At 32.0% G+C, this 12,186-nt stretch overlaps 1 protein-coding gene across 1 annotated transcript in view; it reads left to right on the forward strand.

Annotated features, from left to right (window-relative positions):
• The first annotated feature begins 6,711 nt into the window (after nucleotides 1-6,711).
• The window catches only part of LOC655215 (two pore potassium channel protein sup-9), a 79,730-nt gene continuing 74,255 nt past the window's right edge, over nucleotides 6,712-12,186 (forward strand). The window contains exon 1 of the mRNA XM_961731.4: nucleotides 6,712-6,882. The gene's annotated coding sequence lies outside the window, so the exon portion shown is untranslated. The remainder of the gene's footprint in view (nucleotides 6,883-12,186) is intronic.

Consider the following 12,186-nt stretch of genomic DNA (forward strand, 5'->3'; position numbering starts at 1 on the left):
TTATTTGTTTAAAAACCACAAAAATAACAACCGAAATTTATAGTATGTTGAATTTTTTTAGCCAGTGTTAGCAAAAGTAATTGAAAAAGTTTTGTTTTAATCTCAAAAAAATTGCTTAAATCCTCAAAAAATAAACAAAATTTTTGGTGTATTATAGTGATTTTATACCGAGTGCTTTTTTAAAGATATTTTGTAAACCAATTAGGTTCCTAGCTGGAAAATGAGCTAAAGGACTTAAAACAAAAAACAAAAATCTTGTAATTCCAGCCTTAAAGTGGTGCTTTTTTAGTTTTTTTTTTGTGAAATTTTGTAAAAAAACTGTAATGAACAATTTTTTTAATCAAAAAAATTTACTTCTTGTTGGATTTTCGTGGCGTGGAAAATAAATAAAACAACGTTTCAAAACCCGACACATCAAACCTTTATTTTAACACAACGCGTTTCAACCACAAAGCGGTCATCCTCAGGTGAGAATATAAACAGTTTATATTTAAACATTTAAAGACCAAACCGTTATTAAGATATTTTTGGAAGGCTTTGATATATAGCTTTCAATGTTTGCTTTCTTTTTGACAATTTATAGAAACCTGATCCGGTTACGGAAATATCGAAATATTAGTTAGTATCATTTTTATTTTAGATTTTTTACTAGATTGTCTTGGAATCGGCCAGTGTTCCTAATTGACTGTAATAACTACAATAAATTTACTTGTTTTTGGTTTATTTCATCAATGTAAACGAGAAAACATCCAGTTTTGCTTAGTTTTTAAATTAAATCTTATAATAAAATTAATAGTCTTAAAAAATTGCTTAAGTAATTAATATAGAAATTGAAACAAAAATAAGAAATTATCAATTTTTTGTTATTCCTGCAAATATTTTATGTAAAAATACTTAAAACTTCTATTTCAAAAAGCGTTACTTTGTTTTTTGTAACCACCCTGTACAGTATTTTTAATGAAGGCATCAATCATTCTTTAAAAAACAAATGACGTAGATATTTATTCTAGATAAAATTTTTATTGCACACGTGTTTTATTCCATTTTTGTTGACTTTGCTTGATATGAATGTTGAAATAACAATAGTTATTACCGTTTTAAAGCCGAGTTTAGATTCCCAGAGTGTATTTTTCAATTTACAAAAAAATTCCATGTGGAAAACTATTTCTATTTTTTTACTTTGCCACAAAAATGTGTTTTGTATTGTTCCATCTTATTTTATTATCACACCGCCAACTGTTCGGACGATATCGTCAAACATATGGTCTTGTTACAAAAATGTTTAAACTAATATTACGTTATTATCTCCCAATTTTTTGGAGCTATTCCTCTATGGTTAAGTGTTTCTAACGTAAAATGACTGTCGGAATCTAAATCTGCAAGAATCAGGTCGCTACGACCAACCGTTCGGAAGATATCGTTAAAAATATGGTCTCGTTATAAAAATGTTTCAACAAAACTTACGTCATTATCTGCGAATTTTTTGCCGGTATTCCTGTATGGTTAAGTGTTTCTAAAGTAGATTGACTGGCGGAATCTATATCTGCAAGAATCTGGTCGCTACGAGAACCGTTCGGAAGATATCGTTAAAAATATGGTCTCTTAACAAAATGTTTCAACTAATCTTACGTTATTATCTCCCAATTTTTTAGAGCTATTCTTCTATGGTTAAGTGTTTCTAACGTAAAATGACTGGCGGAATCTAAATCTGCAAGAAACAGGTCTCTACGACTAACGGTTCAGAAGATATCGTCAAAAATATGGTCTCGTTACAAAAATGTTTCAACTAATCTTAAGTCATTATCTCTCAACTTTTTGGAGCTACTTCTTTATGGTTAAGTGTTTCTAACGTAAAATATCTGGCGGAATCTAAATCTGCAAGAATCAGGTCGTTACGATTAACCGTTCGGAAGATATTGTCAAAAATATGGTCTTGTTACAAAAATGTCTGAAGTAAACTTACATCATTATCTCCCAACTTTTTGGAGCTATTCCTCTATGGTTAAGTATTTCTAACGTAAAATGACTGGCGGAATCTAAATCTGCAAGAATCAGGTCGCTACGACTAACCATTCGGAAGATATCGTTAAAAATATGGTCTCGTTACAAAAATGTTTCAACTAATCTTAAGTCATTATCTCTCAACTTTTTGGAGCTACTTCTTTATGGTTAAGTGTTTCTAACGTAAAATATCTGGCGGAATCTAAATCTGCAAGAATCAGGTCGCTACGACTAACCGTTCGGAAGATATCGTCAAAAATATGGTCTCGTTACAAAAATGTTTCAACTAATCTTAAGTCATTATCTCTCAACTTTTTGGAGCTACTTCTTTATGGTTAAGTGTTTCTAACGTAAAATATCTGGCGGAATCTAAATCTGCAAGAATCAGGTCGTTACGATTAACCGTTCGGAAGATATTGTCAAAAATATGGTCTTGTTACAAAAATGTCTGAAGTAAACTTACATCATTATCTCCCAACTTTTTGGAGCTATTCCTCTATGGTTAAGTATTTCTAACGTAAAATGACTGGCGGAATCTAAATCTGCAAGAATCAGGTCGCTACGACTAACCATTCGGAAGATATCGTTAAAAATATGGTCTCGTTACAAAAATGTCTCAACTAAACTTATGTTATTATCTGTCAATATTTTGGAGCTATTATCTTGTGATTAAGTGTTTCTAACGTAAAATAACTGGCGGAATCTAAATCTGCAAGAATCAGGTCGCTACGACTAACCGTTCGGAAGATATCGTTAAAAATATAGTCTTGTAACAAAAATGTTTCAACTAATCTTACGTTATTATCTGCCAATTTTTTGGAGCTATTCTGCTATAGTTAAGTGTTTCTAAAGTAGATTGACTGGCGGAATCTATATCTGCAAGAATCAAGTCGCTACGACTAACCGTTCGGAAGATATCGTTAAAAATATAGTCTTGTAACAAAAATGTTTCAACTAATCTTACGTTATTATCTGCAAATTTTTTGGAGCTATTCTGCTATAGTTAAGTGTTTCTAAAGTAGATTGACTGGCGGAATCTATATCTGCAAGAATCAAGTCGCTACGACTAACCGTTCGGAAGATATCGTTAAAAATATAGTCTTGTAACAAAAATGTTTCAACTAATCTTACGTTATTATCTGCAAATTTTTTGGAGCTATTCTGCTATAGTTAAGTGTTTCTAAAGTAGATTGACTGGCGGAATCTATATCTGCAAGAATCAAGTCGCTACGACTAACCGTTCGGAAGATATCGTTAAAAATATAGTCTTGTAACAAAAATGTTTCAACTAATCTTACGTTATTATCTGCCAATTTTTTGGAGCTATTCTGCTATAGTTAAGTGTTTCTAAAGTAGATTGACTGGCGGAATCTATATCTGCAAGAATCAAGTCGCTACGACTAACCGTTCGGAAGATATCGTTAAAAATATAGTCTTGTAACAAAAATGTTTCAACTAATCTTACGTTATTATCTGCAAATTTTTTGGAGCTATTCCTCTATGGTTAAGTGTTTCTTACGTAAAATGACTGGCGGAATCTAAATCTGCAAGAATTAGGTTGCTACGACTAACCGTTCGGAAGATATCGTCAAAAATATGGTCTTGTAACAAAAATGTTTCGACTAATCTTACGTCTTTATATGCCAATTTTTTGGAGATATTTCGCTATGGTTAAGTGTTTCTAACGTAAAATGACCGGCGGAATCTAAATCTGCAAGAGTCAGGTCGCTACGACTATCCGTTCGGAAGATATCGTTAAAAATATGGCCTCGTAACAAAAATGTTTCAACTAATCTTAAGTCATTATCTGCCAATTTTTTGGAGCTATTCCTCTATAGTTAAGTGTTTCTAACGTAAAATGACTGGCGGAATCTAAATCTGCAAGAATCAGGTCGCTACGACTAACCGTTCGGAAGATATAGTCAAAAATATGGTCTTGTAACAAAAATGTTTCAACTAATCTTACGTCATTATCTGCCAATTTTTTGGAGCTATTCCTTTATGGTTAAGTGCTTCTAAGGTAGAATTACTGGCAGAATCTACATCTGCAAGAATGAGGTCGCTACGACTAACCGTTCGGAAGATATCGTCAAAAATATGGTCTCGTTACAAAAATGTTTCAACTAATCTTAAGTCATTATCTCTCAACTTTTTGGAGCTACTTCTTTATGGTTAAGTGTTTCTAACGTAAAATATCTGGCGGAATCTAAATCTGCAAGAATCAGGTCGTTACGATTAACCGTTCGGAAGATATTGTCAAAAATATGGTCTTGTTACAAAAATGTCTGAAGTAAACTTACATCATTATCTCCCAACTTTTTGGAGCTATTCCTCTATGGTTAAGTATTTCTAACGTAAAATGACTGGCGGAATCTAAATCTGCAAGAATCAGGTCGCTACGACTAACCATTCGGAAGATATCGTTAAAAATATGGTCTCGTTACAAAAATGTCTCAACTAAACTTATGTTATTATCTGTCAATATTTTGGAGCTATTATCTTGTGATTAAGTGTTTCTAACGTAAAATAACTGGCGGAATCTAAATCTGCAAGAATCAGGTCGCTACGACTAACCGTTCGGAAGATATCGTTAAAAATATAGTCTTGTAACAAAAATGTTTCAACTAATCTTACGTTATTATCTGCCAATTTTTTGGAGCTATTCTGCTATAGTTAAGTGTTTCTAAAGTAGATTGACTGGCGGAATCTATATCTGCAAGAATCAAGTCGCTACGACTAACCGTTCGGAAGATATCGTTAAAAATATAGTCTTGTAACAAAAATGTTTCAACTAATCTTACGTTATTATCTGCAAATTTTTTGGAGCTATTCTGCTATAGTTAAGTGTTTCTAAAGTAGATTGACTGGCGGAATCTATATCTGCAAGAATCAAGTCGCTACGACTAACCGTTCGGAAGATATCGTTAAAAATATAGTCTTGTAACAAAAATGTTTCAACTAATCTTACGTTATTATCTGCAAATTTTTTGGAGCTATTCTGCTATAGTTAAGTGTTTCTAAAGTAGATTGACTGGCGGAATCTATATCTGCAAGAATCAAGTCGCTACGACTAACCGTTCGGAAGATATCGTTAAAAATATAGTCTTGTAACAAAAATGTTTCAACTAATCTTACGTTATTATCTGCAAATTTTTTGGAGCTATTCCTCTATGGTTAAGTGTTTCTTACGTAAAATGACTGGCGGAATCTAAATCTGCAAGAATTAGGTTGCTACGACTAACCGTTCGGAAGATATCGTCAAAAATATGGTCTTGTAACAAAAATGTTTCGACTAATCTTACGTCTTTATATGCCAATTTTTTGGAGATATTTCGCTATGGTTAAGTGTTTCTAACGTAAAATGACCGGCGGAATCTAAATCTGCAAGAGTCAGGTCGCTACGACTATCCGTTCGGAAGATATCGTTAAAAATATGGCCTCGTAACAAAAATGTTTCAACTAATCTTAAGTCATTATCTGCCAATTTTTTGGAGCTATTCCTCTATAGTTAAGTGTTTCTAACGTAAAATGACTGGCGGAATCTAAATCTGCAAGAATCAGGTCGCTACGACTAACCGTTCGGAAGATATAGTCAAAAATATGGTCTTGTAACAAAAATGTTTCAACTAATCTTACGTCATTATCTGCCAATTTTTTGGAGCTATTCCTTTATGGTTAAGTGCTTCTAAGGTAGAATTACTGGCAGAATCTACATCTGCAAGAATGAGGTCGCTACGACTAACCGTTCGGAAGATATCGTCAAAAATATGGTCTTGTTACAAAAATGTTTCAACTAATCTTACGTCATTATCTGCCAATTTTTTGGAGCTATTCTTCTATGGTTAAGTGTTTCTAACGTAAAATGACCGACGGAATCTAAATCTGCAAGAATCAGGTCGCTACGACTAAACGTTCGGAAGATATCGTTACAAATATGGTCATTGTTTTTCTCTTTTATAAGCGTTTTGTAAATACATAGTATGAAGCAAGTTTGTAACGAAACGGCTCTGAATGCGTCAAGAATTGAAATCCACTCCCAGCTGCTGCAACACCGAACCCGGAATATAAATTCAACTGATTTGACTAAAACATTTCCGGTATTCCTTTCAATCCGGTTTGTCCGACAACGGTCACTAAAAGACAAGATCCATCCATATCCGGAGAATTCAATAAACGACAGCAAGACTCGAGAAACTGAAGTGTTTTTTTTCTCCGTTATTTTTTTTATTTGCGACTTCGCGTGTTCGTCTCGGAAGAGGAAAGAAAGGTCGCGATAAATCTGCTTTGGTAGTTTTAGGAGAGGAAAATCGCATTATAACAAGGAATATTCAAGGAAACTGTTGCCGGAATTTGATTATTTTTAGGACGAGAGCACTCAAATTAAGCTGGACTAACACAATTGCACTGCGGCCTTATTATCTCGAAATTGTTTAATTGTTATTGATTTAGCGGTAATTGACTTAATTATTTTCATCAAAAGCTGCACAATAATTGCATGACACTATTAATCCAATTTCTGGATTTCAAATGATCGAAAGCTTTTCTGACCAAGTGACGTAATTAAACTTTTCGTCATTCTTTTCCATTGTTTAATTTGTCGGCGATAAAAGCTCACGTTTATTGAACCACATCTATTCCGAAACAAAAACACAACTCGTTCGCTCCGTCACTATGTCTCAAAGTATTAATAGCCCAACTATTTCTGTCTTCCTTCCATCTTATTTCAGTTGAGCGCCAGGCTCCTCACCACACCGGGATACTTTTACACCAAAAAAACTATAATTAATTTTTCAAGAAGTTCTGGTGGTTGTGAACGTTCTGAGTAATTTGTGTGATGGAAGCGCTCGGATTTAGCCAACAACTGGGGCGTTCTTAAGCAAGGTGAGGGCACATAGCGGTTTGTCGTAAAATTAGCACATTTAACCCAAGTTTGATGCAGAATTGAAAATTCTTTGATTAATTGGCTGTATAGCTTCGACGAAAACTTTCGTAAACATATCGCAAACATCAAAGAATCCGCGTTTGACAAATGGTTTAACGGCAAGGAATTAAACAATTTGCTTCAGAAAAATGTGTCGTTATTTAAATTTTCTCTCCAGGGTGCGAGAAAAACGCTATAAGTACATTTCGGCAATTTTCTTTGTTTGGCAAACGTCAAAGCGCTAAAATCTTGTTAAGTATAACGAGGTAAGTTTCTCTACTTACGATTGGTTTCCCGTGTCTTCGAAATTTTGCCACTAGGGAGCAAATAATAAAACGAAACCACTGAAAGCAACATTTTTCAGGGGTGATAATTGGGTTTTCTTTTATTACGTCTTTCACCGGTTTAAAAGAGTCATTTGATTGGTTGCGTGCAGGAAACGAAGAGGAAGCTCGCCAGTTAAGGAGTTTACGAAATATTTGTTTGCCTATTAGCGAGAGTTGTGTTTTCGAATCGATTAAATATTCTTTAGAGTCGAAACACAATTCAGTCCATTGGTTATTTTTAATTTAGTTGGATAGTGAAAAATTGTGTGGTGCTGTTTGGTTTTAATTTTACGAAAACATTGCTTAATCTATATTCAGCAAGTTGGCAGGAACTTGTAAATAATATGAATTGTGGAAAATTCTGATACAAAGTTGGTAAAAGTAGGGAGAGGAAAATTAGTTCGTTTGCAGGCGCATCATGTATTATTGTAAAACAAACAATTAGAAATATCAGGTGAGTTTTTGTTTCTTTTTACACATTGTTGCAACCTGGTTTCGTTATTTGTTTTATTTAATTTTTGTTATTGTGAGGAATATTAATTGTTTTAATAAACAAGCCAGAACCTGAAAGCTTTTGTTTTTTTTTTGTAAAAGCTATTCACAATAGTTTCAATTTACCTAATGCTAAAAACAAAATAAACCAGAAATTGATTATCTAAAAAAAATTCCTACGAACATGTGCAAAAATTTTAACCATAAATTAAAAGTTAAAAATTCGAAAACCGTTAATTTTAAGAAAAAATTACAATAGACAAAAAAGTTTCTAAAGTCAATAGGCTTTTAAACGATAATAATAACAAAGCCAAACTAAATTGTGCTAAAAAATTATAAGACAATTTATTCCAAGGAGGCACCTACTGCTTTTTTTAGTGCCACCCTACATAAATACAAATTACGCTGTCATAACACAAAAAAATAAAGTTCGCACGTCAAATTTAATAAAAATAATGTAAATATTTTTCAAGATATAAAAATAAACTTTTTTGAAAGCTATTTTTGAAAAAAATTGAAGAAATAAAAAACACGTATCAATTAATTTTTAACTGTTAATTTATTGTTCAAATATTTGCACTTGTTCATAGGACACCGTGTACAGGTGAATAAAAAACCAAAAAAAGTTTAAAAAAAATACAAAAACTAAAAAGGAATAAACTTAAAAGCAAACTGGAATAAAAAATGCTAGTACTCGTAGATACGTATACTTTAAAAAACTGAAGTAAAAAAATTGGAAAGGTTTTATATCGAAAACTTCATTATAAATAAATTTGAAATTCTAAACTACGGATATCTAAAGGTTAGGATATGAGACGACGTACAAATAAAATTTTCCCGTCTTCGAAAGTTGCATTAATGACGCCAGAGAGCGCAATTGTTCCATTACCGTCAAAGTTTTCATAGCAATAAATTAGAAAAAATTGGTTGTATTTGTTTAACTGTTAATACATAGCAAACAAAAAACATAGACAGATAAAGTATTAAATTTACAATAGTGAGACATAAACACAATTTTTTCGTAAACTATATTTAAAAGATTTTAAACTTTTACCAATTTGCACTCTCACCCATATTTTTCAAAACGCTGCAAATACGGTTACAGATACAAGAAAAATGTTTTTAAAAAAGTTGTGGGGAACTAAATTTCCTACAAAAAAGTCCGCGAGACTATACCCTTATCTTTAACCATTTAGGCCCCAAAATTGTTTAAAGGCGCTCAAACGACGGATCTGCTCCAATTTGTCGGTGGCCGTAGTTTGGAAAGTTAATTTATACCTAAACCGTTGAAGATAGTAATATATTGTCGCTGACTTTTTTGTAGAAAATTTAATTCTCTACAACTTTGTTCTTTAAACTTTTTTTGTATCTTCAACTGTATTCGCAGCATTCGCAATAATATAAGGTGAAACGCAAATTGATAATTTTAAGCGATAATTCTTTGCGCACCGTCTCATATCTATCAAAACGCTGAGAATACGGTTGAAGATACAAAAAAAGTGTAAGGAGCAAATTTGTAGAGAACTAAATTTCCTACAAAAAAGTCCGCGACACTATATTTCTATGTTTCGTAGTTTAGGTAAAAATTAACTTTCCGTTACTTGACCACCAGTAAAATGGAGCAGATTCGTCGCTTGAGCGTCTTTTAATGACATTGGGGCCTAAATGGTTAAAGATAGGGATATGGTCTGGCGGACTTTTTTGTAGCAAATTTAATTCTCTATCACTTTTATCTTAACATTTTCCTTGTATCTGTAATCGTCTTCGCAGCGTTTTGAAAAATATGGGGCAAAGTGCAAAAGGATAAAGTTTGAAATTTTTTTAAATATGGTTTACGATATATATTTTTCATTATTTTTATCTTTTAGTATTGAGAATTTAATGCTCTATCTGCCTGTATTTTTTGTGTTTGCTATTTGTTAGTCGTTATAAAAATACAACCATTTTTCCAAACTTATTGCTTTGGAAAGTTAGACGGTAATGGAACAACAGCGCTTTCTGCCGCCATTAACGGAACTATCGTAGAGGGGAACGTTTTATTAACACGTCGTTTCTATCCTAGCCTTTAGATATCCGTAGTCTTGACCTTGGTTTTGGCATTTATCGGCCATTAACACCGTTACCAACCTTGCAAAACGACATGTGGGCTTTGATATAATTTTAGAAACATTAGACATAACACAAGTTATTTACTGGAACGTCATAAACCGATCGCGAAATCACAATGACGTTTTCCAGACCTACAAACTAATAAAAAGTCGACAGCAAACAAAACAGGCAGCGTCTGCTCTATACACAAACGGATGTGTTTATTTCATCTGTTAAAAACATATCTGTTGGCATAATAGGAGCAAAACCGCAACGTCATAAAATCTTCCAATGTAAACCGTATAAAATTTTATATTATCGCTGCTGAAGTGGGCTCTAAATTAAAAAAATAAACGTAAAGCTACTTGTTGATTAATTTCGTATTTGTTAACTGAAGCATTGTGAGAAACGCCATTAAATGTCGAGGTGTTATTTTTGGCCAAAAGCTGGGTTTTAATTTGAAACATTTCCAAGGAAAATGAAGGTAATAACTCGCAACAAGTGTTGGTCCCTACATTTACTTTATTAAATATGAGAACATTACTACTTTTTCTGCAAAAATAATCTTGTTTCGTGTTGGGTCTAGAATTAGTTGAATCACCCTGTACAATTTGCAATTTTCGTTGGATCGTTATGAAAACGCAACATTCATCTATTATGCGCGTTTGCAGCCTAACTATGTAAATATGGCAACCATTTGATGAACCGTTTCAGGAAACACTGTTTAATTATCAGGTTATTTAGTTAATGAATGATTTATAGGAGCAGAGTGTGGGACAAATTGGTTCCAGTGCTTACTTTGATGTCCGACGCTGGACTACGTCAATGAAGCAAATCAATCTGTTTTCAGCTATCACCATTCACTCTATTAACTTATTATCTATTCAGGCCCTAATTGCGTTTTATTCTGAACAAGAATATGCGGTTTAATTATAGGAAACCGGACTCAACTAGGGGAGAGTGGACCAAATATGGGCAAAATGTACGGAAAATTGTAACTTTTTTACGGAACTCAATAAAACAAAAAAAATCGTCTTAAATTAATTTAATTTCAATTAATTTACTAATTACTTGAAGAAAAATGCGGAAATGTTGTTTGCACTTTTAATACATTGAGAAAACTGACAAAACTTTTAGTAAAAAACGTAAAAAAAATATTAAAAATTTTTTTTGGTTACTGAGAAAAGAAACAAAAAAACAAAATCGAACATTTTGAGTTCAACTAAATTATTTTTAAAATGGCTGATCTTCCGGAACTACAAGAAATTGACGCCAACATTAAAATTTTAAATAGTAATTACTTATTTTTATTGGATTTTTGAATTTTTCTCTTGAGTAAATTACCCTAGTTGTTAGTACTTATCTGTCATAGTTTTTGACGTACGTCAATTTTTTTATTCAAATTTTTATTTGCTGGAGTCTATTTAAAATATCACAGCTCGTAAATCCTCTACAATAAGTAAATAATTCTTTTTGCATTTCATAGCCAAAGGTTAGAAAAGACTTCTGAATATTCAGAATTGTCAACTGTCAAATTGCAAGGCTACTATGATTTTTTGAAAATGATGATTATTAAAATGATTATTAAACAGTTTTTTCAAATAAAATGATTCTGTTTTTTTATTAGCAATCAAGAGAACATCAATTTTTATGCGGACTTTTATTAACATATTCTATATCTATCTCTTATAGTTTTCGAAATAATTTCAAAAAAAAAATTGGGTTATTTTCACTTTTCATTAAGTAAACTTTTGAAAAAAAAACTATAAAATTGTGCTATGAATTAAAAGAAATGTTCGATTTATTTACAATTTTCATTTAAAAAGTTCAAAATTTAATGGCAGACTAACTGAGTTACTTTACATAATTCACTAAGTTATAATAAACCATAATTAAATATTATTGTTTTACTGCTTATTTGATAATGAACCAGTTAAGAACTAAGTAAAATATTGAAGTTTGACAATTGTTGACCATTTTGCAAGATCTACTTGATTAACTATGAAAATTACGAAGTAAAATTCGTTTTTTGTGATTTTTTTCAAAAACTGTAGGAGATAAGTATAGGACGTATTGATAAAAATCACCATAAATATCGATGTTTTTTTCGATTGCCGTTAAGAAAATAAGGTCTTTGCATTTGAAAAAAACTGAGTTCTAGCAGTTTTTTAATAATAGTTTTGAAAAAAATTATATTAGCCATGAATTTTGGCAGTTGACAATTTTGAAAATTCTAGATGCTTTGGTTATCCAATCTAACAAAAATTATTTACTTATAGCAAAGGGTTCACGGACTGTGATATCTTAGATAAACTCTTGCAAATAAAATTTTTAACAAAAAATTGACATATGTCAAAA

The sequence above is a fragment of the Tribolium castaneum genome, chromosome 8 (genome assembly GCF_031307605.1).
Source record: "Tribolium castaneum strain GA2 chromosome 8, icTriCast1.1, whole genome shotgun sequence".
NCBI lineage: Eukaryota > Metazoa > Arthropoda > Insecta > Coleoptera > Tenebrionidae > Tribolium > Tribolium castaneum.